The sequence below is a fragment of the Cynocephalus volans genome, chromosome 9, assembly GCF_027409185.1.
Source record: "Cynocephalus volans isolate mCynVol1 chromosome 9, mCynVol1.pri, whole genome shotgun sequence".
NCBI lineage: Eukaryota > Metazoa > Chordata > Mammalia > Dermoptera > Cynocephalidae > Cynocephalus > Cynocephalus volans.
In genome coordinates, this window is record NC_084468.1 from 57,262,941 (window position 1) to 57,290,699 (window position 27,759).

The window sequence follows — 27,759 nt, forward strand, 5'->3', positions numbered from 1 at the left end:
TTTTATTCATGGTGTATCCTCTCCAAAATGTTTTAAAAATGGCTTTTTTGGTGATTGTTTCATTCTTTTCAAAGACCATTGTAAAATAGGGAGAGGGCAAATGTTCCATTTGCATTTTGTACTTGAGGAAATAGAATCACAAACAGGCTCAGTGACTAACACCAGATGACTCAGAAGTTAACCTTATATTTGAATATTATGGCCAAATTTTCATACTATAGTCTAATTTTTAACCTCAGGTAAGCAAAGAAAAGGAAAGGGTTTCTTATTAAGAGAAAATAGCATATGTGACAATCTGGGGGTGAGAGGTGAAAGAGTAAACCTGGGATACGTAGAGAAATGTAAATTCTATAAACAGAACTACTTACATAGTAATGTTACAAACACTGGCTCATAATAGTCTATGTTTACTACTACTCATTGAGATAGACAATATTATTATACTCATTTACATACGAATAAACTGAAAATCAATGCCATAGCATTTACAATTAGTAAATGTTGAAATTGGATTTTATATTTGTTCTTTGAAATCCAAGAATCTTTTTTTATTATACCAGAAAACTCAAGAAAGGATTTCTTGCAATGTTTCTTAATAACTGATGAAATCTCTAGGTACTGCAAATTAATTTACCTGAATTTGCTCTTTAATTACTTAGATATCAATATTTTAAAAAATGAATAAAAATTTTAAAATTTAATAGAACTATGTCTATTAAAATTGAGCTTTAAGATAGTAGGTAATTTTTATCTATTTTTAAGTTAACTAAAATGTAAATTATAGAGCAAATGTGCTTATCTTCTCAAATTTTTGTTACTTTTTTGACAACAGGATGCTTACCAACAAATAAAGTAGCCTATGAGGCATAATTCTGAGGAAAGCAGACACCAAAAATTAAAGCCCTTAATGTGTCTTAGTTAAAAGCAGAAATGAGGCGAGAACTATGTCCTAGTGATTGATTTGGGAGGTTCAATGCCAGGGCAGTGAGAGTGAGCCAAAGTGGGGTTAGGCATCAAGAACAGTAAGTGATACAAAGCAGTGCTTCCCTGTCCTGGCCACTGCTTCAAGAGAAGCCACGAACAGACACCCCTGGTCACTCAACAGGTGCATCTGCACAGCTGTGTAAGAGCTATAAAAAAAAACCCAAAAAGTGTGCCTCGAGACAGTCCAGCAGAAAAAGGAAGAGAGAAGGCATTCATCTTCATAGGCCCTGCCCATGCCCTGTCTTCTGCTCTTCACAGCTGCCCCTCAAGAACTTAACTCCCCACACCTCTGGTTGCATCCTATCCTTTAGCAACTTCTTCAGAAGTGTAATCTCATGCCCCACAGTATGGTGGGCTTCATGCAGCTGAATCTTGCAAGTGCACACAGAGTAAGTCATCCATGACAGTGGCAAAGGGGAGCAAGAGGCTGAGGGGCCTGAGGACCTGTGAAGCAAAAAAATATATACATATATATATGTGTGTGCAGAAGCACCTAAGGTGTGTTGGATGAAGACAGTGATTCTACTATTCAATCGCTGCATGGATTTACATAAACCACAGATTCAATTTCCTTAGCTCATTATTCCTGATAAGCGGTATCAACGCTCTCCCTGAAACCCAATTTGGAAGTTTCTAAGTTATATTCTATTCCAATATCTTCACTAAACCGCACATGCAGTCAGTTGAAAATTCCTGTTGATTTTTTCACAAAAGTTTCTCATAGTAATTCATTTTCATTAATGTTTTTATTATCCTAGCTCAGTCTGTTGAGATTCTCCACCGTAAGATCCTTTTAACTATTCATCCCGATATTCTTTCTTTTTACCTCCAAATCATCCCACATACCACTGCTTCTTAAACAAGCTCTGTTTTGGAGCAAAACAGTGGGGGTGCAGAAATATTTTTAAACTGTGTTTTTTTGAAGGATAATCTGTGGATTCTCTAAAAGACCCCAAGAAGTGAGTATTGCTGCATAATTTCAGTCCCCTAATAGACATGGGTATGGGTGCTGGTGCTAGAATTACTGGGATTGTCTCTGGCTAAGAAGCATTCCATCCAGGCCAAAGTACATGGTATAAACAAAGATATTTCAGTAGCTTGAATTAAAAAAAAAAAAAAAAAATGTGAGAGAATGAAGTGATCACAATGCACAGATCACTGGGTTGGCTGAGTTAAAGAGAACTTGCCCTGTAGTAGTCAGCACTGATTCACTTTGAAAACAACCATACAATCTATCACATATAATTTAATGTTGCTAATTTGAATCACCTCAGTTGTCCTGTTTAGCTGGTGTTTGATTTTAAGTTTATTTTTGTTTTGTAATTGTCATAAGATTTATAATCATAGGAATTTATACTGAATTTACAGTTTCACATATTTATGTAGTATTAACAATAATCTGCACCCATGCTGGAAATATAAAAGAATTGCAACAGTTTCTTTGAAAGTGTTCCATACATTATTTCATCTTTGAGATGTCCTGAAATATACCATTGCCAGGTTAATTTTCCTAAAGCATAGCTCCAATTTTGCTGTTCTCTGATACAAAGTCTTTGTTTCTCACTGCCTGGGAAAATTAAGTTCAAATTCATGAATCTGGCATTCCTACTTACATGTTTTCCTCCAGTGTACCGGGACTTGTCTTTGTTTTCTAAACTTTCCCTCACCACTCATACGCATACATGCAATGTGCTCTCTTACACTGTTGTTATGGTCTGAATACTGTGTCCTCTCAAAATTCATACACTGAAACCTAAGCCCCAAGGTGATGGTATTAGGAGGTGGGGCCTTTGGGAGGTGATTAGGTTATGAGAGCAGAGCCCTCATGAATAGGATTAGTGCCCTTAGGACATCAGAGAGCTAGCTAGTCCCTTCCACCATATGCGGACACAGCAAGAAGGTGACATCTATAAACCAGAAAGTAAGGCCCCTCCAGACATGGAATCTGCCTTGGTCTTAGACTTCTCAGCCTCCAGAAATAAAATTTCTGTTGTTTATAGGCTACCCAATTTTGTTACAGCATTTGTGATGGATAATTTTAGGTATCAACTTGACTAAATTAAGGAATACCTAGAAACCTGGTAAAGCATTATGTTTGGGTATATCTGTGAAGAGATTAGCATATGAGCCTGACTGGACTGGATGAGAAAGATCCACCCTCAGTATGGGCAGGCACCATCCAATCCACTGGGGGCCAAGAAAGAACAAAAACAGAGGAAAAGGTAAACCTCTCACTCTATCACCTGGAGCTGGGATACACCCTTCTCTCCTACCTGTGGGCATCAGAACTCCAGTCTTTGGGTTCCAGGCCTTACATCAGCATCATCTCTGGCTCTCAGCCTTTGGCCTCAGACAGAATCACACTATTGGCTTACCTCATTCTGAGGCTTCTGGACTTGAACTGAGCCTCAGTACTGGCATCTAGTTTGCAGACAGCATGTCACAGGACTCCTTAGCCTTTGTAATTGTATGAGCCAATTTCCCTAATAAGTCTCCTCTCATATATTTATATACATATCTTATAGGCTCTGTCCCTCTAGAGAATCCTGACTAATACAGCAGCCCAAACAGACTAAGACACCTGACCTAATTGTATTTCTTTTTGCCACCATCTCTTTATGGCCAATCCTAGCCATACATTAAGGTCCATGACACTTGCCCTATCCTTCGAGCACTTGGGACCTGACACTGTTAGATATCTGTGATATTTCGTGCATACCATTCTTAAGGCATTTATCACATCTGCTTTGTATTAAGGTTACTTGTATACATACCTTAGCAAAATCATCTTTTCTTCATCTGGGTATCCTCTAATCTGCCTGGCTTGGTTTTCTGTTCAGGTTATCTGTTCAATGAATACTTGTTAAGCTAATGTCAGGCACAAAACAAAATCAACTACTCACACATTTGAAAATACCTGTATACTGTGAAAGTAATCACCATGAAATTATTGATGGCTGAATATGAGGCAAGTGAGGAAAGCTCCAGAGGAGTGAATTTATGTATAATTTGTTGAACACCTAGCCGACAATGAAAGTGAAAATGCAGCATTTTTGTAATGTAATGACAGGCATCGGAATCTAGGGTTGTGTTTTAGTATTGACTAAGATTAACAACGGGGAAAAAAGAAAAAGCAATAAGGTCCAAAACAGTTCTTCATTGGATACCAATTAACTGCTAATCTGTTTGCTCTAATACGCTACCATTAGAGGAAATGATAAAATTAGCTATGCACATAAGAAATATTTATTGCCTACATATTACTTTTGCCCTGAGACCAGTGCAATTCAGCAAACATGGACAGTAAAATTTGTCCGAAACAGTTTAAAATAACACAAGCTTTTATCCCTACTTATTTGAAATAAGCGTTTGTTGGTTGTTTTTTTTTTTTAAAGTTAAATTTCTAAACACTCAAAGGAAGTGAGAAAATCTGTTTCTTTAAATGATTTTAAAATACGCCTGTTTTTAAAACTTCTGAATTACTTTCTGCCTCTAGAATGCTATCTAAATCCCTGCTGATTTATCCTTACACTTTCAGCCGGATTTCATTGCTCCTGGGCACCAGTCTTGTTAATAATAGCAAATCCTTTCCATCCCTTGTTGGTGCAGGTGGGGCTTTGATTGACAAGGTAATAAAAGTGTTAATGAGACAGAGTGGCACACAATCAGAGATCAATAATTGCCAACAAGAAAAACAATTCTGATACTTAATTTGGTAGAATTGCTTCAAACCAGTTAAAAAGCCGTTGTATCAAAAAGAGACTTTCCATTTCATAATCCATTGTTTGTTTTTTAGTCTTTGGCAAAGCTGTCATAGACATTGTGTGAAGGCATAACCATGCCTAGAATGGATATTGTCCATATAATCATGCCTGAATTCCTTAGTTTGCCATTCATAGACCTGGTGGTTTCAGATAGTGTGTTGTCACAGAAGACTGCAGTCAGAACAAACTTTTCAGCTCTACTCAGCAGCTGGGTGACCCACGGCAAGTTTCTAAACTTCTCTAAGCTTCAGATTCCACACCTGTCAAAGGACTTTACAAATACCTCCCTTGGGAAGCATTCATAAGGGTTAAATGGTATGAAATACATAAAGAAGCAAACAGTGTCTGAGGCATAGGAGACATTTCAGAAATAGCAGGTATCATTATCTTTAAATATGTATAGCAGCAGTTTTTCTTTGGTAGTGGTTTAGAACTTAAATAAAGGTCTATTTGCTTTTTCTCTCCTTACTTTTGGGTATCCAAGATGGAGATCTACAATTTCTTTGTGATGCTTTGTTTTTATTTGATCCTGTTCTATTTTGCTTTCTTTCTCTATCCCTTTGCATCAAGTAGCATCTGCTGCATAACAAACCATACCTCAAATTACCCACTTAAATAATATACATTTATTATTTCTCACAATGTTGTGAGTTAACTGGGTATAATTCTGGTCTGCGCTAGCCCAAATGGAGCAAGATAGTGTAGAATGTCATCTTGCATGTCTGGTGGTTGGTTTGTTGTCAGTGTAGGCCACAGAGATGATTTGGCCTCTTGTGCCTCATCACCTAGCAGGCCAGCCCAGGTGTGCATGCAGGTTGTAGTCACAGGGATCGCAAGAGCAGCAAGAGAGGGAAGGCCCAATAAGCATGTACTTTCCAAGTCAGTTTCTGTCACCTCTGCTATTGTCTTATTGATCAAAGCAGTCGTGTTGTCAAGCCCAGAGTAAGAGTGTGAAGGACTACTCCTGAGCGCACATATAGAGAGGTGAATTATTGAAGCCATTTGTTCAACTACCACAGTCTCACACTCTGTTTACTCAGATGTCCTCAAGAAACACATAGATTTTGCTTTAGAACAATAATTTTTCCAGATATAATTTAGTCAGGGTTAAATATATCAAAAGCTCTTTATGTACTTGTATATTTTGCATTCCCACTGAGGGTCTGAGTAGCTTTTAATTACAGAGTGCTGAGAAGTATGTTTGAAACAAATAGACTGCTTATACCATATAAGTACAACCTTTTTATTGGAAGCTATTTGAACTGTGAAAAGATGTTAGTTTTATTTCTCCAGCTTAGAAAGCCTGGCTTTTCCTTTGCTTTGGTTCTTTTTTACTTAAAGAAATTACTCTTGGGTTAATTGTACTTTTCAGTTTCAGAAGGGAATCAATGTATCTCAGAATCTGAGTTGTACATGTATCTTTGCTTTGTTCTTTGGTTCTATTTGCCAGTTTTATTCTACACAATATTGCCCCAGAAAAGAATGTAGCCAATCTGAAAAATGGCAAAAGAAACAGGTGAATGTTTTAGTCTTTTTGGGCTAATGTAACAAAATACCATAGACTGGGTGACTTAAAAAACAGAAATTTATTTTCTCGCAGTTCTGAAGCCCGTGGAGTCCAAGATCAAAGTCAATTCAGTTCTTAGCGAGGGCCCTCTTCCTGGTTTGCAGATGAACAATTCCTTGCTGTGTCCTCACATGATGGAGAGAGACAGATTGAGCTTTCTGGTGTCTTCTTATAAGAAAACTGACTATATCATATCAGGGCCCCACCATTACGGGCTTATTTAACTTAATTACCTCCATATAGGCCTATCTCCAAATACAATCACATTGAGGGTTAGGGCTTCAAAATATGAATTGTGAAAATTTAGTCCATAGCAAAAGGCAACTGCTGTAATCACAAGCCAGACTGTGAGGCTATTTTTTTAAATCAAAATTTCCTGTTAGGCCCCACAAACTGATGGCTCTTGCATCTTTTGTTAGGCCACAGTTTTGCTAACTGTCAATTATCATGCACCTGTTGATTTTGAAACTGTCTAGTGTAGATCCTGCTTCAAGGATCATCCCTGAGAAAAGAGATTAGAGAATTCTTTGTTGTCGCTGAGGACTGGGGACCTACAGTTCAGCCATCTCATATGGCAGAAAGGAAGAAAGGTTCATCTCCCTCTGTCTCTTTTCCATTTCTTCCTGTTACCCTCATATCCTCAGCATATTCTAAAGTATAAAAAGGAAATACAGAAATTGAAATTTTCTATTTTCTTTCTACTAATTCATTTATTTTACTCCGCAAGGATGTATGGTGTGTTCACTAGTGTCAGAATGTTGTGCTATAAAGTAGGGGCAGAAATAACATTTATTTGTTCTTTCAGTAAATATTTAAGTGCCTACTATGTGCCAGGCACTATTCTAGATCTCTGTGAATAAAATAGAAAAATATTCTTTCCTTCCTGGAGTTTATATTCTAACGGAAAAGAGCAAGCAATAAATAATCAATTTTAAAAGTTAAATTATATGGCTTGTTAAAAGATGGTAAGCACCAATAACTGTAAGAGCAAGATAAGAGGGCAGAAAGTGGAGGGAAGGGAGTAAGTTGCAGAAATAAATAAGGTGGCCTGGGCAGGTCTCGTTGAGAATGTAATATTTGAGTAGAGACCTAAAGAAGATGGGTGAGTTAGCTGAGCAGAAATCTGCGGGTAAGATATTCCAAGCAGAGGGAACAGCTAGAGCGAAAATTTAGGCTGGCATGTGTCTGATGAGCTCCAGAAACAAAAAAGAGGCTAGTGTGGATGGAGCAGACTGAGCAAAGAATTCAGAGATGAAGGATCAAATCACATAAAGTCTTGTAAGCAATGCTATAAAGTACTGGCATTAACTGTGTGACTTGAAGAGGAATTTCAAGGTCCTGAAAAACTGAATGACAAGTTCCAACGTACTTTTTAAAGTATTGTTTTTTAGATTTAAATTCTATAAGCCAAATATAATTGTATTTTACTTTTTAATTCAATCTGATCACACCCTTTTTAGGTAAGAGTTTATTCTATTCACCTTGATTGTGAATTTCAGTTCATTTCTAAAATCTTACTTTGCACTCTTTCTTTGTACTCTTCCCTCCTTTTTTCTAGTGTGTCGATTTTTTCTTTCTTTCCTGCTTTGGACTGATGTGGTCTCACCAACCCCATTTGATTTTTTTTTGCGCTACTCATTTTTAAGTACATTGTCTAATTTCATTCATTTTGTTGTTTTCCTAGATATTTTAGCATGCATATTTAATCTCGCATATTTTAAACTGAGTATCTTTCTTTTCCTTCTGAATAATACAATGACCTTAGAATACTTAATTTCAAATACACTCTTTCCCAGCTTATATGATATTATTGAATAAGATGTTATTTCTGCCTTGAAATTTTTACCTTCACAAATTAGGTAGTCTGTTATTGTTTTACAGAGTCAGTGATTATTTATGTTTTTCCCACAGGCTTGCCATTATTTTGCCTACCTTTCTTGAACTTCCGACCTTTCCACTATGATGATTTTCTCTCTTGAAAAAGATTTTTTCCTTTAAAGTCTATTGTAAGTAAGATCTGTTTTTGTTCACTTGAAAAAGTATTTCACTCTTTCACTCTTGTTCTGAAAAATAGGGTTTTGTTCGTTATAGAATCCTAGGTTAACAGATATTTTCGTTCATATTTTGGCAATATCATTCTACTATCATCTGACTTCCACTGCTATTATTGAAAAGTTGGCTGCTATTTAAGTTGTCATTGTTCTGTATTATAACAGGTTGCTTTTCCTGTGGATGCTGTTAGGTAATTACTATTGAAATGAATTCCATTTACAAATTTCCTAATGAAATCCTTGCATTGCTGGAATACTCCTACATGACATGATTCTAATCATATACTGTTGGATACTATTTGCTAACAATGTACCTAGGATTTTTGCCTTGAATTAGGATTTGCACTTGCTTTACCCTTTGTATAGAACATTGTTCTAATCTGCCATCAGTTTGGACACCAAAACAATCAATGTATAGCACAAGAGAGTTTAACCCTGCACATTTGCTCTGAAAAAAGCCATAAAGAAAGAGCACCCATAAAAAGAGGTCTATATAACCGAATTTCATGGGGGGAGAAGAATACATTCTTTTTTATGAGAAATTCTTATGCCTTGGAGGCTGACGGTAAGGCACTGCATTTCAACTCTTTCAATTCTTATTACTAGGAAAAAATAAAAGATGGATTACTTTCTGAACTAACGAAACTCAAATGGCTAGCAGATTGAGCTCTGATACCTTTTCTTCACTTTTTTGAATATTTGCAATGCAAATAACTGTTCAAGATTCCTTTGGCTACACTAATGTTTATGTATGCTGTGCCAAATAAAATAGCTATTTATGTGTTTAAAGGAGAGCATTTCTAGTTCTGTATGTGCACACCTGGGCTCACTTCCCTTGAGAAGATGCCTCAACAGCGCTGGTATAACAAGACAATAACAACAGAATAATAGAGATTTATAGTGATTGTCCAGAAAGTCAACAGGGGACGGCTCACACAGTGAGCGTAACCATAACAAGTGTCAGTTTTTCAAGCAGAAAACAAAAGCAGAGCCATTTCATGCAATCTAATGTATGAGCCACAAAACCACACTGAATCTACAGGCTAATCATGGCATGCCCTAGTTCCAGGATGAAAAAAAGAGAAATAAAAGTCATAAAAAAAAAAAAATTGAACTGTAAACTCTACAACACAAATTCCATGTAAAAATCTCATTTTTTATGAAAATACCATTTTTTTTATTGCTAATGATGCTTCCTAAAGGTATAAACTAGGCCACATTTGTGTTCTGCTTGACCTACGCTGTAATAAGAAAATCAGAACATTTCCACGTTTAAAAGCCTGGATTTCCAGCTTCTTTGAATTATCAGAGGATTCAGCAAATTCAAAATGATGTACTTGCATGATAATCATTAAATAGGGCTGAGTAACAGCTGCCTCTTTGTCACCTATTTCTTTTCTAGTTGAGCACATTCCGCACTACTCCCTATTGCCTTTCATCTCCTTTACTAATTTATAAAGTCATTCTTGTCTGACCCCTCTTAGCATTTGAGTTTGCATTCCTAATACAAGTAAATCCTTCTCTATTGTTGCTCCAGAGTCGGGTTTTATTATCAAGGACTTCACATTTCAGAAAAGCTCTGAGATACATACTATGATGTGAAAGAATTTGCAATGCAAATTACCTGAGCCTTAGAGGTTTTAAAATGACTTATCCATTGAAATTAAGAAATGCCTTCGGAGAGAAACTAGAAGAAATGTAAATCAGATTCACTCTTTATAAGAAGTAACTTTTTCCATTTTAAAATCTTAAAGAGAGTGGCATCATGGCATAATGGAAGAGTCCAGAGCCCAGTGCTGCACTACCTCTGCTTTGGGCATGTTACCTCATCTATCTGAGTCTCAGTTTCCTCATCCCTAAAGTCACTCACTCTCTCTTATGATAATGAGGCTCCTTCCAACTGTTGGTATCTATATGATTCCCACACTAAGGGGAAAGAACTCTAATCCATGAAGCAAGTGTAGAAGGAGAGAACATGTTTATATCTACCTTCCAGTTGTTTGGTATTCTTTACAAAGGGAAAGTTATATTTAATCAGTATTTTCCAATAAAATAAGTAATTTCTCCTTTTCTTTAATCATCTTGAATCTTCATGATCTAATACAAGAAAACATGCAATAAGACACATTAAAGATCTGAAAAACTGCCCCAAAGTGTCTAGGATCCTGGGATTTGTCTGATGGATTATACATATTCTAACCATGATTTTCTAACAACTATGGTGATGGTTATTGTTTACTGACTTTCCACTAAGGTTTCTGCCAAGCATTTCATATGCATTATCTTATTTAATTCCAGATACCATTTAACAAACACAAGGGCCATTCATTTTAAAGCATTCCTATATGTTCCCTCTCAAATGTCATTGTCAATGCCATATTATGGAAGGTTCAATTACTGAGGCTCAGAAATGGAAAAACATAAATCCAAGTTGGTACAAAAAGCCTTTCTACTACATACAGCACCTGACCATTAAAATTTAGTGAGTTGTTATGGGTTTTATGAGTTTATATCTGTCCATTCCATCTCCATTTTATTTCTTACATTCTCTAGTTACTTATTTTTCTGCCAATACATACTTCTTTCTTCTTATTGTGTATACACACACACAATACTTATAAATCCTAAATTTAAAATTTTTTAAAAATAAACTTTTTCTCTATTTCCAAATTGTCTCTCTATATGCATTTATTAATATTTAGTTGAGAATACACTATAGGATTACTTGGGACATAAAAGAAACCAGTAACAAAGAAATTATTACTTTAATGAACCTACGATTTTTTGAAAACAATCAATTGAAAATATGAAGTCCTATTTTTATCAGTAATAGCAGGGTTACCAAACTTTTTCTGTAAAGGGACAGACAATAAATATTTTGGACTTTGCATAGTATATTGTCTTTTTTTCTAACTACTCAATTGTGTCATTATGGCACGAAAGCAGTCCTAGACAATACATAAATGAATAAATGTGTTCCAACAAGATTTTTATGGAAATTTAGGTTTTATATAATTTCATGCTATAAAATATTATTATTCTTTTAATTTCTTCCAATGATTTAAAAATGTAAAAGCCACTCTAAACTCGCTAGTTATAGAAACTGACCATACAAGGGATATATTTGTCCTGTAAGCCATACTTGGCCAACCCTGAAATATAGCATGGAAATCAAAGACTTAGCTTATAGAGATGTTGTGAATATATAAATATTAACCTACGTGAACTGCTTTATGTAGTGTCTATAATATAATAACCCCTCAATAAATAGCTGTTAGTAATTTTATTATAAATAAGGATTTTTGTCTTTTTGTTTAAATGATGCTCTTTTATAAGTTTCTAAAACTTAATTTTACATAACAAATATTAAGTTAGAATTTATAACTCTAAAAGAATTAGAAGAATAAAATCCAAGATGTTTCATTACTACTGCTCATTATAATAAAGATTGTGTTAGCAAGTGGTGTTTTATGGTTCCAAATTAGACAATCTATCATAATTTTTGCATACATCTGTGCAAATTGTTTTCTAAATATTTTTAGTACTTATAATACAACTTTTCTATGTAATTATATGTTATCACAGTAAGGAGAAAGACAGCATCAGAGTCTTACAGATAGTGAAAATCTCAAAAGGAGTGTCATAATCCATGACTATCCAAGTACCATATTTAATAGAAAAGTCACAGTAAGCCATGTGCCATTGCACTCTATCAGTAATACCTATTACTGTGCTCAGAAATTCAGACTATTGAAGGGTGTTTGTGATAGTCGCGTACAACAGAGGGAGCTGAGATGCTAATGTTAATGTTCTTCATCTTTCACTTGCTAAGCATAAGCAGTAATAATTGGTTGAATTTTCTCTATAAAGAACTATTTCCATTAAAGTCAATTTTAGAATCATTAAAATGAAGAAAATCCATTGTTCCTAGACTTATGAGAATACACCTGTTCTATTGCCAGATTTGTAGGTGACACAAAGCTGATGGTGAAAGAGAATATATTAGATGACACAATCAAGATGACAAAAGGTACAGGCTGTCATTTGGGATTTGTATTAGTCAGAATTCACTAGAAAAATAGAGCCAAGAACCCACAAGGTATGTATATGTTTGTGTGTGTGTGTGTGTTACAGAAAAGGGGCGGGAGGGTGAGGGGGAGCTTGATAAATCCAAAATCTGCATGGTAGGCCAACAGTCTGAAGACCTAGAGAAAAGCTGATGTTGAAGTTCAAGTGTGAAGGCCATCTGCTGGAAGAATTACTTCTTATTCAGGGAGGTCAGTCTTTGTTCTATGCAGGCCTTCAACTAAGTGGATAAGGCCCACCCACATTATGAATGATAATCTGTTTTACTCAAAGTCTACAAATTTAAATATAAATCTCATTCAGAAACACCTTCAAAGAAATATCTAGAATAATGTCTTATCAAATATCTGGGCACCATGACACGGTCAAGTTGACACATAAAATTAACCATCAAAGGCCTGAATATAGCAACAAAAAATTTAAAAGAGATGCAATGAGCAAGGGAAGAGAAGGTTGCCCCGCACAGTTCAAACCTGGTCAGACCTTTCCTGAAGTTGTGTTCAAGTCTGGACAAGATGTTCTAAGAAGGATCTGGAGACACTGGATCATAATCAAGTCAGCACAGAGCAAAGCAGTTTTGATGATGAAGGGACTTTAAGCCATAACATGGGAAAGAAGGTTAAGGGAAAGGGCAATGTTTAATTCTAAAAAAACAATTTAGGGACTTAGGAGAGAAAGAATAATTATCTTCAGGCAGTTGAAGGACCCTCATGTGGAACTGCCCTGCTTAATCTAAACATCCAAAGAGAGAAAGTAAATCCCAAGACTGGATGCTACACTCCAATTTCTGGTCAACATAAGGAAAAGTATTTAACAGTGTCATTGAAAGGCAGAATGGGCTGCCTTAGGAAGTAGAGTCTGCCTTGCACATGTACAAACATTGAATGAATGACTACTCAGTGGGAATGTTCTGAGATTTGGGTACCACATTAATGATTTGACCAAAATACTTATAAAGAATAGTTCTAACCTTGACTTGCATATTTTCATTTCTAAAAAGATCTTGAGGTGGCTCATGTGCATGCTGATGGTTTATGAATAATTTGCATTTCTCAGACAATTTCCAACCTAGAAATAGTATCTTTCTAGGATCTAGGAAAGTTAACTGTAAGATTCAATGAGCCTGAAAAAAAGGATATAGATGATAGAATTCTTCCTACATCAAAATTTTCAATGAAAACAGCACAATAAAATATAGCACAAAATTTGAGTCTTCCTTTTCATAATATGCCCCCAAATCTTCCAGTTAACACATTTTTTTCTACTATATCACCTGCCTCAAATTATTTTTAATGACTTTTTTTCCTGGAAAGTGTAGTGTACCCTTGGCTAGCGGCAGTTGTTTTCAATAATGATGATACAAGATATACTCTTTGTTGTGGTACAGTTTCCTGATTAATGTACTTTTTGCCTTTCTGAGTTACCTTTTGAAAATGTCTACACATATGTAAGAAAGTAGACACAACTATCTCGGAGAGAACTAATCTGGAGAGAGACTACTGAGTAGTGTGTAGCCCACTTACTGTTCGGCCATCAAGAGGACCTTCAAGCAGTCACCATTATTGAAGTATACAATACAGAGAGTAAATATTGAAGTGGGACCTCTGCACAGGAAAAAGCAAATTGTGCCTGGGTGGGACAAGATGCTGGTAACTTTAGAAAATTAGTCCACAGTTCTCCATTGAGTAATTAATGTATCATGCTTCCATTTTTCCTGTACTGCTAACACTTAAAAAAAATCCCTGTTCCTAAAGAGCAAATACCTCTGTAGGACTCTTTCCTTTCCCAAGAGAAAAAATAAAATTAAAAATAAAATAAAACTAAAATTTCCAAAGCAAAAAAAAAAATCTCTGGCAAAGAAAAAAGAATAAGTATTTACATCTGTATGGTACAGAGAACTCTTTAGAAGAATGAGGGGGGAAATTATTAAATTAGAGAAAAGATTTCTTTCCTCACGGTGCTTGGAACCCAGTCTGGCAGACAATATCTGCACCCTCTTTATAACTTAGTGTTAAGCACATGGTATCTGAGCACTTGCTAAGCATCTCTGATTAAGCTAAAGCCACGGGACAGTCAAATCTCTAAATCTTCAGGTATAGATTTCATTCCACATTAGACTATCAGTAAATACTTTCACTACACTGCCTCTCAAAACAATGTGATTAACTTTGATAAAAACAATGAAATTTCAACCCTGGAGCGATGTCCACTTTCCACTCTTTCTATGAGAATTGTTGGAACGAAGAAAAAGAAATAGCCCAGGAGCCTTTTAAGCGTCCTTATTTTTCTCTGTCACATCATTAAAGGTTCAATGAATCTCCAATTAAGTCTCCCTGGCTGCTGTCACCAATTTGATTGATAGATGTCCTTGGCTCACCCTCCACAGGACATGCCAGTGCATCAGGCCCCCACCTGCCACCATCAATTATCGCTCTCTTGTCATCAGTGCCCTCACTTGTCAATTTATTTGCCACAAATCCAGTGAAGCCCTCTAATCAGGGAGAAAAAAGAAAAGCCATTCTTCTTTACGTTTAATGGTGGGATAGGAAAAAAGACTCAACAAACCACATAGTGTTTCATCTTAGAGAAAAGTTCATTTTAGGCTTTCCATTTTCTCTCTCCCACCATTTACCAAACTGGCATAGAACCCGGGTGTCATGGGGCTGACTTGTGCACACATTCACTTAAACAAAAATAAAAGAAAAATGGAGGAATTTTTTTTTAAATATACTTATAACACGGAGATGTAGACATTTGAGTCTGAGGATCCACCTAGCATTTGCCAGGGAGAAAAAGAAAAAAAAAAGATTCAATTTCTTTCAGAAACTGATAACAAGAAACACAGTTTGGAACTGATTAAAAAGGATAAAGCAGTTCTTTGGTTGTTGTTGGCAAACCTAGTAAACATGATAAATTTTACTTGTCTCCTGACCCACCTGTTTAATGTTTAAACGTGAACTGATTGTGGTGCTTGATAACTGATTACCTGTCTAGGACACTGCAATCTTCTGTCTATCGACAGAAAAATATAGTTTCCCCTGGAGTGCCAATATCCATTCCTGCCTTTGACCATGAACCCCAGGGAGGCTCGGGTGCATCTGACAAGATCTTTGAGGGAGAGATTGATTCCATTTTGATGCCTGTTAGATAATGACCTCTGACCCCATACCCAAAGTGACAACAAAAAATGCCAACTCTTATTTATCTTATGTCCCAGGAAAGACAATTTATTTTTCTAAAAAACACTCAGAAGATTTTGGTTTTGGGGTTTTGTTGTTGTTGTTGTTGTTTGGTGGTTTGGTTTGGTTTTGCTTTGTTTTTGTCCTTATTGGACAGAAGGAAAAGTGTAAGAGAAGAAAAAGGAGGAAATTTTATGGGACGAGGAAAGGTCTCATCTCATGACGTGTGGAAGTGAAGGAAGTCATTTTCCCTGTCTGAAGCATCTCCGAGGGATGACTGATGCTCTCTCTAGTCCATCTGTTTTGCCACTTTAGGAGTGCATTACTTACTGTGTCATTAAATATACATTCTGAAAAGATGAATTTTGTTCACTCAGGAAGGCGTGAAATTAACAGAGGGAGAGGGGAGATTATTCCTTTCTCTCTATATTCTATATTTAAAATTATTCCCTACTTCTGTGATCAAATCACAAAATATGAACAAGCATCTATAATGTCAAAATATTTGTGTTTTAGTGCTAAATGCCCATGTAACTAAGCAGATATTGAACCAGTAGTTATAGGACTATAGTCTGCCACTATGTGATGAATATTGTAATTTGCAGCGTTATTATGTTAGTTTTTCCAAAGTCAATCCTTTCTCCAAAAAAGTGACAATGGCTAATTAATGGGCTTTTTATTAAATAGCTTTTGCTTCTGTTTTTAATCTATATTTTAATTTACCTATTAATGACCAGGCTAGGGACTTTTTACTGTTTTAAAACGTTTGTCATCTTAATAGCTCCTGTTAAAGTGGCTTACCCTTAAGAGATTCACTAGAAGGTAAAATTACCTATAAATGAAACCAAATTATCCTTAAATATTTATTGCTGACTTTTGCACAATAGCCAATATTCCAACCCTACTTGTTAAGTTATGAAATTAGGTCAAGAACAGATGACCATGAAGTTGTCTGGGTTTAGTGATTATGGGCCTAACTTACAAAACCAACATTTCATCCCTCATATAGACATTTCCGATGCAGAGAGGACAAATAAATCAGTGCTTCAGTCGAAGCCCAATCCAAGTAATTTGGCTGTATAGTCACCAATAACATCATTACTCAGCTCATGCAACCTGTGATATTTAGAAATGCAATAAAATTTCCATATCAGGACACATTCAGTTCACCCCAGATACTCAAAACAACTGATTTTCCAAGACATATTTGATTAATTCCACAGAGTTCTCCAACTTTCCTTGGGAGAGTCTGTGGCACTTGATTTGTTCTTAGATCTGAATGTTAATAGCGGTATTTGTCTTTCCTTGGTAATACAAATATCCTAGACCACATTACTCATTCTCATTACATATTATATATTAAAACTATTTTGATTTACCATCTGTCTCCAAAAGTCCTCTCTTTATTATACCAGACAAAAAAATAAGTTATAAAAATATTTTTGCTCTCATTTATTGACATAAATACAGTGACTTCATTATGCATTTACTCTATCCCTTTTACCAAGTTTCTAACCACACAGATGCGTTCATCATCTGTGATTCTTCCATATTTAATATACATTACCTTCTGTATGATTCACAGCAGAAACAAAAGTTCTTTTTAAAAACTAATAGGCAATCATTGGAGTGACTGTCCCCAGGATTCTATGGAACCATTGTCAATTCTGCTCAGATACTTTTCTAATTTACAGAGCAATTACTGCAGTCCTTAAGCAGCAAATATCTTAATATTCAAGGGCTTATTGTTTGCCTCATAGTTATTGAAAGGACCATCAGTTTCTGGCAACTGTACTCCAAAGTTTTCTAACCACAACAGAAATTCTGAAGTCCTGTGGAAACAAACAGTCCTGAGCCTATATTTAAGCTCTACTTTCTAGGAACTAGTAGTTTCTTAGAGAAGTGCTTCTCAGATATACTGTGCTTATGAATCACCTGGGCATCGTTAAACTGCTAATTCTAACTCACTAAATCGATGGTGGAACCTCAGATTGTACATTTCTAACAAGCTCCCAGGTGATACTGATTCCATTGGTCCACGGACAGCAGTTTGATATGCAACCTGGTAGAACAGCAAAGGTAGACTTTTCCACTATTTTGAGAGAGGACCAGCACCCTTTACCCATGGGATTGGTTTGCTAAATTTTCCAGTCTAAAGTAATCTAAACATTGCACACTCAGACCTCAGAATTCCATTTTAACTCTAAGCAACAAACAGTAAATATATTTTTAATGAGCATGAAACCAAATTGTAAATATCCTTAAATATTTATTGCTAAATTTTGCACAGTAGACAATATTCCAGCCCCACTTGTTAAATCATGAAATTAGGTTAAGGAAGGATGAGCAGGAAGTTGTTTGGGCTTAGTGATTATGTGCCTTTAAACTAAACTAAAAACCCTAACATACAAGGAACACAGTAGTTACTTGCTAAATCTAAACAAATCCCTAAGAAACAGCAGTAAGTAGCATATAGTTGCTAGATCTCTGACTGTGGACAAGTGAAGTTTGTTCTCTTTTTTTTGTTCTCCATAATATTGCTTCTCAAATATCAGTATGGACAAGAATCTCCCAAGGAGTTTGTCAAAGGTCCAAGTTACAAAGCCCCAAACCCTGCTACTGATTTGGTAGGATGGGGCAGAGCCTGAGAACCTGGATTTTTAACAAGGCTTTCACATGACCCTTGCATAACTGGCAAGCACACCACTTTCTGAGAAACACTGCCATATGGCAATGGAACACTTTTAGACCACCTGAAAGGCATTTTAATTTGGGTTGAAAACAGGCTACATCGTATCATTGACTTTTTCTTTTAATATTTAGACCTGAAACATTGTCCCAATTAAATACCCACTCAGTTGTGGTAAATCCTTTTGTTAGCATGAATAAAAAATGCTATTAATGCCATTTTACTGTTTTGGATTGGAAAATATAATGTTCTTTCTTAAAGGGAGCAGGATAGAACAAATACTTCATTTGGCTTTGTAACTAAATCTTAAAGTTGTTATTCAGCCTCAGATTTTATTAAGATATTATGAAAGAAACTTACAAGAGCCAAAGACCTGAAGGCATCAGAGAAGGACTGTTCTAGAAGCCTTGTTTCAATTTTAAAATGGCAGTCAAACTTTGTCCTGAAGGATAAATAGCATTTCCAGACTGATTGTTTTAACTTGTAATTTCTTTTAATTTGATTTTAGAGGGGAAAAGACACACATAGAAGAAAAACCATATGCAGAACATCTCAAACAATGCCAGGCAAAATATAGGACATTTCTCAGTTTGTTAGGTGAGCCTGGAAATAGAACAAATAAAGCCAATGACTATCCACTGTGTGTAATAACCTAATAAAAGGGAAAAAGGAAACATGACTGAGAACTTGAACCCTGGGAAAATTACTGAAATAAAATCAGTAAAATGTTATGAAAATAATTTACATTAATAATTCACCTATCCAAAGGTCAGTGAACCTAATATTTTAAATATCTCATATATAGTCAGAACGCAGAGAGAATAAAAAGGGACCTCTAAGAAGTCAAAATACATGAAAAAATCTACTAGGTATAGCATATACCATGTTTTTGAGAGTGAGGACCTTATATCCTCACTCAAAACCTACTTACTCTTACTTTAGAGACAATGCTAATAAGTTTCCTATCAAGTTTTCTCTAATTTTCAGGTTGGCATTTCCCATTGAAAATATGGTAATGTCTAATAAGTTGGACAGCCTAATGTACCTCAGTTACTTACAATCACAGACCAAGAGTAGAAAGATGCTTAACTAATAAAGAGATATGCATAGATAAATAGATATGAGGGTACTTCAAAACATTCATGAAAAAATAGAATTGAAAGATAATATAAATCTTTCCATGAACTTTTTGAAGTACCTTCATAGTTGTTAAACTGTATTATTTAGGAAATAATGACGAGTTAGAGAATAATGAATAATGTTCAGTACAAACACAGCAATCATGGGCCTACCTACATTTTTGATCCTTGGTTAGTCAATCCACAAATGAGAAATCTACAGATATGGAGGGTTGGCTACACTTAATAAAAGTTGTTGTTGGATATGTGCTTGTCACAAAAGTATTTTAATCCAATTTTACAGATGAGAAAAACAAAGTTTAAAGATATTAGATACCTTGCCCAAATTCACACAGGTATTAGCTGAATAAATTTGGAGTCAAATGCAGGTTTATCAGAGGTAAACATTTATGCTATTTCCACTATGTTAGGCTGCCTCTCATCAATCTGAGTGCATTTTGAAGATGCGAATTCAGCAATCACCACAGTTCTTAAAGTATAGAAGGCAATTAATAAACATTTTTGGATTGGTCTTAGTCAGTAGAAGCATACTGACAAGAAAAGTAGAAAGGTATGATTTCCAAGGCCCCAATAATTTCCTTTCTCCACAGATGAAATCAAAATTCACCCTTTGTCAGCACATTATTGCCTAACATGCCACAATAGTGATTCTTTCCTTTGTTTCTATAAAAATACCCTATAATAATCACTTATACTTTAGTGTGTAATGATTTTATTTTCTTTGTTTTTGTTTTGTTTGTCACTGTTATTCTCTGAAAGCAGAGTTTGAGAAGACACTTACGACCAAATAGTGAGGACCTAACAGAAAGGAGTAATGGATTGTACCTAAAGTCTTTAATATGATCTACAAGGGGACTTCAGAAACTTCGTGGAAAAATGGAATTTTTCTATGACCCAGCTATCTCACTACTGGGTGTATACCCCATGGAAATTAAATCAACATATGAGAAAGACACTTGCATTCCCATGTTTATCACAGCACTATTCACAATAGCTGAGAGATGGAATCAACCTAAATGTCCATCAACAGATGAATGAATAAAAATAAAGTGGTATATATACACAATGGAATACTATTTAGCTATTTAAAAAATGATATCCTATTATTAGTAGTAACATGGATGGAATTGGAAACCATCATGTTAAGTGAAGTGTCAAGCACAAAAATACCATATGATATCACTCATATGTGAAATCTGAAAAAAAAAAAAAAAAAAAGTGGTTCTCATAGAGGGTAGAATAATGGTTACCAGAGGAGATGGGGAGGAAAAGTGGTGGACTAATGATAAAAAAAATATGCTATCTGCCCTAAGTGAGTCATTGTGTAGTATATGCATGTATTGAAAAACACACTGTACCCCACAAATATGTACAAGTAAATGTTAAAATATTTTGAATAAAATTTAAAAAAAGAAAAAAGCAAAGAAAAAGACACATTTAAAAATATATAAAAATGAAAAACATAAACTTTAATTCCCAAAATAAGCGCCATCAAGCTCAAGTCACTTTTTTAAATGATGATACCAGCCATTTAGTTCATCTGTAAAGAACTGAGGGTCCTGGAAATTTAACAATGTCAATGCAGTCTTTTTTACATTACTCCTATTAATTGAAAAAAAAAAAATGGGTACCCTTTAGAAATCTTTTTTTAAGATTGGGAAACAAAAAGAAGTCGGAGGAGCCAAATCAGGACTGTAAGGTGGATGCCTAATGATTTTCCATCAAAACTCTCACAAAATTGCCTTTGTTTGATGAGAGGAATGGGCAGAGCATTGTCATGGTGGGGAAGGACTCTCTCTGGTAAAGCTTTCCAGTGTGTTTTTCCATTAAGGTTCTGAATAACTTTTTCAAAATACTCTCCTAATAAGTAGATGTTATCATTCTTTAGCCCTCTAGAAATTCAACAAGCAAAACACCTTGAGCATCCCAAAAAATTGTGGCCTTGACCTTTGATCTTGACCAGTCCACTTTTGCTTTGACTGGACCACTTTCACCTCTTGGTAGCCATTGCTTGATTGTGCTTTGTGTTCAGGATTGTGCCAGTAAAGCTGTGTTTCCTCTCCTGTTACAATTATTTCAAGAGATGTTTCAGAATCCTGACCTCACTCATTTAAAATTTCCCCTGAAAGCTCTGCTCTTGTCTACAGTTGATTTGAGTACAACAGTTTTTGTGCCCGTCAAGCAGAAAGTTTGCTCAACATTAATTTTTCAGTCAGAATTGTGTAAGCTGAACCAATTGAGATGTCTGTGTCATTGGCTATTGTTTCTGCTGTTAATCATTGGTCCTCTTCAATCAGTTCCTAAAAAAGATTATTTCTTTCCTCACAAATTGTTGTGGATGGTCTGCCACTGTGAGCTTTATATTCAACATTGTCTTTTCCCTTCTTAAAATGAGTTAATTTTTTGTTGAATTCTTTGGGGCATTGTCCCCATAAACTTTTTGTAAAGCATCAATGATTTAACAGTTCTTTCACCCAAGCTTCACCATAAATTTGATGTTTGTTCTTGCTTCAATTTTAGAATTCATGTTGCCCTGATAGGGGTTCTTTTCAAACTGATGTCTTATGCCTCTTAGTACCTCCAACTAGCTGCTGTTCAGACATGTTATAACAAGTTAGTATGAGTTTATTTTGAAGCAAAATAAAATTTGAAACCATGCATCGTTTTTTTTTATAATATGCATTTTCTATGAACTTTTTGAAGCCCCTTGTATAAGATTTTACATAACCAAGCTCCTGATTATTTCCAAAAATTCGTCTCTCACTGCTTTTCTCCTCTCACTCTTACATGGTATAATATATTATTGTTCCCAGTTAGTCTCCATCCTCCTTTCAAGAGGATTATAACTGACCTGCCCATTGCTATGTGAATTATATTGCCCCCTGGGGGAAGAGAATACTTCCCTGTTCCTCTTACGATAAGCTTCACCACGTGTTTGATGGACCAGTGGAATATGAGCTAAAGAGATTGGGCCATTGTGTGGTTCTGCCATTTCTATCTTTTTCCTTGGTCATAAGAATGGCATGTCCCAATTAGGAATTGCTCTTCCAGCATTAGTTCTAAAATGAAGATTTAGGGAACAGTGCCACAACTCAGTAGCACCATCACCTGCAACATGAGTGAGAACTAAGCCTTTGTTGTAATAATCCACTGAGATGGTGAGTTTGTTACTGCACCACAACAGTGAAAGCTTACTAGTTCAACCTTTCATCTACACTATGCCATTTTTAATTCCCTAATTCTGTCACACTTCTCCTCATTTCTTGTCATTTGTACTGCCTTTTCCTTTGGCTTAGATCATACTTGTCTCCATGTTTTGACTGTATAACTCTTATTCAACCCTTATGCCTCAGCTTGTAAACCTTCCTGATTCCCCTTGACTGTAAGTGCCCTCTTATATGCTCTCATAGCAGCCAGGTCTTTCCTATCATAATGCATACCATGCTAAATTGTAAATGCCTGTTTATTGGCCTGCATCCCTCCTGAGACCACCAGCTTCAGGAGAAAGGGACAGCATCTGTTTTGCCTCTGTTGTTCCCTCACTGCCAAGTAGAGTGCCTGGTTCATAATAAACTCACAGCAAAATTGACTTAATGAATAAATGAGTGAATGAACAAGTAAAAGAACAAGAGGCAGTATGGTGAAAAGGTTAAGCAATATAGTCTTTAGACTCAAACTCTGGCTCTTTTACTTCCCAATTTGTGGAGCCCATTGCAAAATGAAAACATGCCACATTTTAATCTCGTTCAAAACTGATTAAGAACCATCAAACCCAGTATGGGGCCCTTTTTAACACTGGACCCTGTGCCACTGTATAGGTAGCATGCCCGTGTGCCAGCCTTGATCCTAGCTGTGCAAACCTGGGAGAGTGAGTTACCCTCTCTGTGGCTCTTTTCTTATGTGTAAAATGAGATTAAAACAGAATTGTTGTGAGAATTAAATGTTAATATATATAAAGCCCTTACAATGGTGAGTCCTACATAAGTACTGTTATTACAGATAGAAATTACAGATCTCAAAAGCAAATTTTGATTATTTCAAATTTTGCTTAAGGTTTCCTAAAGGCTACAGGAGATTGTCCAGGATCACCAATCTAGGTCACTCTTCTCAGCTGAAAGTAATTTTGTGTCTCTGCCCCACTCCCCCAACCCCAGGAGGTATTTGGCAATGTCAGGCAACATTTTTGGTTTTCACAACTGGGGGGTCACTACTGGCATCTAGGGGATACAGACCAGGAATGCTACTAAAATCCTATAACGCATAGGACAGCCCCCACAGCAAAGAATTATGCAGTCAAAAATGTCAATAGCACCAAGGTTGAGAAACCTTGATCTAGATTGATTTCTGGGCTTCCAAGGACAAATCACTGTATTTTTCAGCCTCTCAGCTTCTCCATCCATAAGAGATGGCCAATAACACCTGACCCTACCCAGCTGGCAAGGATGTTGTAAGAGCCGAGCTCTCAGAGGGGAAAGGGTACTATTACAGCCTGAGGTGTTATTATCAAGCTGTGCCAACACTTTCATTCTCAGGAAGCCAAATGTTCTACTTGGAAATGATAATTTCCCTCAACTAAACAAGCATTTTACTTCCCAGAGGGAGTAATTTTACTCACCTTTTGCCATCATTGAATTGGGCCCATTACAGCTGTTGTTCTTCCTTTATTTGAAATTTCATAACACACATAACAACAGAACTTCTCCTGGAGGAATGTGCAGCCCTGCTGTAACAAGCCACACACATGTGCCCATGTGTAAACAATCTGCTAACCCCGCCAGCCTGGGCGTTTATAAGCACTGTCCTCATATCCGAATGTATTTCAATGAGACCATTCAGTACAGAAGAAAAAATAATGTTCTTATGTGTCATCATTCACACCAGCCACTCTCCCAAATCCCAGTGTGAGTTAACAGATAAATGGTAAAGCACAATTTTGATTTTCTATTTATAAAGTGATTGCTTTAGAGACTAATTGGAATGGCAATGGGTGGGAGGGGAAGCAGGGGTGAAAGAAGAAGATGTTCAGAAGGGAGAATAAAGAAAATCCTAGGGAATCATAAATGCACTAGACCAATACTCTCAAATGCCTTACATGTGTAATTAATCAATAGTTTGTGCGTGAAGATTGCACAGCTTGCATGAAATCAGAATGGAACCACATTACAGCAATTAGAAGGAGCAAATGTCGGTGCATGAGCCCCCAGATGTTCAGATCAATCGCTGTCTAACAAAGTCTGTGTTCACAAAATTATCCCAGGATAGAAAGTACTAGCTGGGGACAGATTTACCTAATATGAGTATTATGTCATGGTCTTGCTTTTTTCTCCCCCTTTGTCTGACAGCTGAGTAGTAGAGCTGCCACAGGCATGCTGTGCAGGGCGTTGGAGGTGAAAGCTGAGAGGAAGACGAGCTGTTTGCTGTGAAGAGAACTATAGAGTATGAATGAACTTATCAAGTTCTATCAGCACCTGCACAGGGGCACTCATGGATATGAGAACATTTTTTTGTGGCTTTGTCTGTGACCAGCCAAGGTGGGTGCGTAGACAATAGTAATGATGACAGCAAGTCTGTGGAAGGTACTGGGTGCCCTGGAGCAGAAAAAGGCCTCAGCTTTCCACTTTCCAGTACTGGCACTGCCTCTGCTTGGATGTTACCAGTGCAGGCCACTGTGGCACAATGGAAGTAGAAGGGCTACAGGACCAACACCTAGGCTCCAATTTTCATCACTCTGTCTATTTGAACTAGTCACTGAATATCTAAGTCTCCACTTCCTCCTCTGTAAAGTGAGACTAATAATTCTCATATAACAGGGCTATTGCACAGATTAAAAGAATGGATGAATAAAAGACTCACAACACTTACCATGTAGTTGTCACTCAATGGATACTTATTTATTATTCATTTGTAGTAAAACACTTTTTCCTACTTAGCATTGCCAACCTTTCTATGAAACCTCATTTATAATTTACTCCTTCCCCAAAACTATCCTTGACTGGCTATGCAGCACTCACAGTCCTCTTCCACATCACTTTCCTTCAACTCTTAGGTATTCAACTGGAGCCACTGTACTTCGCTCCAGTTGGTGAAATTTCTGTGAATGTCCTTCAGTCTGTCCTATGCATGGGTTCTATCTACACCACAAGCAATGCTGGCTTTCCTTGGTTGTGACTGGCCTTTACCCACCTTGAAATCATGAACAGGAAGATATAAATGAATGTTGTCAATTGGGTAAGCTTTTGTATGACTGGATTACTTGGCTTGGTTCTGGAAAAAAACAATTAAAGCTCAGTTGGTTCCTTCTCATCACAGACCTCTTTCATGTGAACTGGCTGAATCTAGAGCCTGGGGCTGTGCTGAAATAAGGTTAGAGTGAGGGAAGAGTAAAGAAATTGGAGGGATTCTGCCAATCTAGCCTCCCCTCTCCCCAGTCTACGTACAGGCATGTTTATGTCCCTATCCACATATACTTTCCTCCTCCTCTTGTTGTAAATTAATGTCATAAAAATCCACAGTGTCCTTTAGGTACATTACCCTGAACACTGATTCAATTACAGTAGATTCACTAATTAATGATATTTTATTTTGCATAAACTTTATTTTTTGTGTACTTGATATTTATATATATAAAGTTACAGATAAATATATAAGCATACTTTAAAAAGTTCATGGAAAAATGGAATTGAAAGAAAATTATGAATCTTTCCATGAATTTTTTGAAGTACTCTCACACAATCCAAAAGAATAGAAACATGTGTTATTTTGCCAAACGAGTAAGACTTACTGCTTCTATCAAACTATGCTAAACTACCGTGTGGCATTCAAAACCTAATTAGCTGAACACATGATATTGAGTCCCTGATTTTCAATGTGGTCTTTTTAACACCAATCAGAACCAGCAAAGGAGGCCTTTTTTCCATCCTCACTATCTTTTTCTTTCATTTAATGTATTCAGTGATTAAAGTCACTTTTTTATTTTCTTTAGGAACAATACTTAAACATTCCACCCAACAGTTGTTTTACCAACCACTCTCAAATGCTGACAACCGAATGTTATTATTGCTTTTGCTAACAGATTTCGTTCCATTATTGGACTAGGATCTTCAAAAACTTTAAAATAAAAATGAGAGAAAGAAAAAATTCTCAGTCTTACATGCAGGCTGTGATCAGCTGTTCTGTCGGAGGCTTACTCTGGAGACTCCCTATGTCTTCCTTCCTGTGTTCAGATGTAGAACTGGAAAGAACTGCACTCAAAAGCAGCTGCATAATTAGCAGCAATTAACCCAGAGTGGAATTCAACAAAGGCAGCACAATACTCAATTTTTCCCTCTATTCCCAGTGATTCAACCAGAATTCTAACTCTGTAATACCTCAGAAGCTAAAACAGGGACTTACCATCAGAACTGACATAAAAGAACAAAAATGGAGCAAACTTAGATTTGCTTCAAGACTAAGGCTGGTTATTTTGAAAATGCTTCCTCCATTGCTAATAAAAGCAATGCTTCAGTGACTTGCCTTGATCAGCTGTCTAATGACAGGATTGAAAGTCAAAGATTACAGAGTTATAAAAAGAGTTGTTGTTTTTATAGCTGTCCACCATGTTATGTTGATCATAAATGACCAAGTCATCTATGACTAATGCTGGACAACAGACAATGGGTGCCAGGCAGGTCCTGCTGCTATCAGACAGCACTTAAGAGTTCACCTGGCTCCCCCGGAGATAAGGGCAATCTTATGTTGTCCAGCTGCCCCCTTCCAGCTTCTACTTTTCCCACTCACCACCAAAAAGTGAAGGTGCTAGGAAAGCTCCCAGTCCAATCAGCACAGTCCAGGCCAGATGGCCAGATGGTGGATTTTGCTGCAGGGGAAGCTAATAGCCTCATGTGATAGTGAGATCATCCTCCAGCCTTTCAGGAGAGGAGACGGTGCTATTGAATTAGCTTTGCAAAGGATCCTCTTTCAGCTTAATCAACATTTGCGGAAGGAGGAATTAGATTGAACAGTCTGTAAATGCAGCTAGCCACCTTCCATGGTCAGACTTTGCTGTTTCTGATCACTGTGGAGGATGGACTTTATTTGTACAGCCAGGTGAAGACCAAGTGCATATTTACCAGCAATGATGACGGTCCATTTCAAACTCTTAGTGTGTTTGCTTTGAAAAAGGAAAACAAGTCAGAATTCTAAAATTTAGAACATAAAATTTCCTCTGAAGTGCAGGCTCAGATTAAATATCAAACTAAAAAGCTTCTGCACAGCAAAGGAAGCAATCAATGGAGTGAAAAGACAACCTACAGCATAGCAGA